The following is a 1,525-nucleotide window of genomic DNA, read 5'->3' as shown; positions in this document are numbered from 1 at the left end:
AGAGGATTGTAACTTGAGTATGTAATGAATCATTACAACATGTTAGTAGCATTGAGATAAATATTGATGTTACCCGGAAACGTGGCGCGATTAGGATCGTTTTCCAAATACGTTAACCCTGTCAGGAGATTCTCCCGATCATTTCCGAGACACGTCTGTGTTCGTCGTTGTTTAATAAATAATAGTTTCTGCCGTGACAAATCACTTAGCAAAGCAAATAATTGCACAGTTAGGTGTTTCCTTTGGTTATTTACATTGCTCGGAATAATCATCCGTTTGAGTGAGTTATTCTTCGGCAAAGTGTACCCGTGTACGTACTTTCGAATCTTTCATGAAAACTGAACTTTCCGTATTAATTTTACAAAGTCGACAACATTGAAATAATCGTGCATTGAAATTACCATCTGTGTAATTAGTTAGGTGTTTTCTTGGCAATTTACTTTGCTCCGAATAATCACCTATTCGAGTGAACTGTTGTTCGGCAAAGTAAGTTCGGGTACTTTCAAATCTTTCACGAAAACTGAACTAAAATTCGAAACTACATAAAAATAAAAAATTGAAATTACTATCTCTACAATTACAAAAGATCTGTACCTTCGGTATTTCGTACGACAGCACATCGAATTTTTATTTCGTACCGTGTAAGTAAAAGAAGAAAAATTCAAATTACTATCTCCATAATTACAAAAGATCTTCGCATTCGATATCTCGTGCGACACGCGCTTCAAAATTGCTCCGAAACGTAATTCAATTTTTATTTCGCACCGTATAGGTATTCCAAGAAGAGATGCAAAAACAAAACGCACAAACTCACACAAACACCACCAAAGACACTTGCCTCGTCATTAAAGCTTATCACAGCGACATTCAACCTACAAGTCCATCTTTGTCCCGCGATCGGCGTATTACCGCTGCAACGAATGACGTCACCGCGTTGAAATATACCATCCCCCTTGGTGAAAATGTCGAGAGACCTGCAACCGATACTTTTCCCGGTGTCTGTTCCGGAAACAGCGTACCGGTGTACAGGTGCCATTCAAGTTCAAGTACGGTATAACCCGGCGTCCCCGGGCGTATTATAGCTCTGGTATTAGTTTCCTGACTTTAGAACAGAATCGAGACGAGGGTTTTTGCCCGCTTTGTAAGGGCAGCGTATCGGCTACACGAATTACGCGTGAAGAAGAAAACAGTGGATGATACCTCTTCGGCCATCACCGTTCAGGAGTATACCACCCGCGGACCTGATGTTCACTCGCAAGGCCCCCGAGGAGCTTTCCTTTTAACGGGCCTTAACAACTTGTAACCGATACCTGTGCCCCTTCTCTCTCTCTCTCTCTCTCCTTTCTCTCTTTCTTTTCTTCTCTCTGTATGGTGAATGGCCTGAATGAAAAGAGGCAAATCGTCGCGCGAATATTGTATACGTGGCCTGTCGGCCGGTCCACGAGGCACCTCGCCACAATGGAACACAAGACCAGAGGGGTTGGGGTTGGTTCCTCAGTTAGTTCGGACATAAATCAGATACACA

The sequence above is a fragment of the Habropoda laboriosa genome, unplaced genomic scaffold, assembly GCF_001263275.1.
Source record: "Habropoda laboriosa isolate 0110345459 unplaced genomic scaffold, ASM126327v1 scaffold61, whole genome shotgun sequence".
Taxonomy (NCBI): domain Eukaryota; kingdom Metazoa; phylum Arthropoda; class Insecta; order Hymenoptera; family Apidae; genus Habropoda; species Habropoda laboriosa.
The sequence above is the reverse complement of the archived record's forward strand: the minus strand, read 5'-3'. Positions refer to the sequence as shown.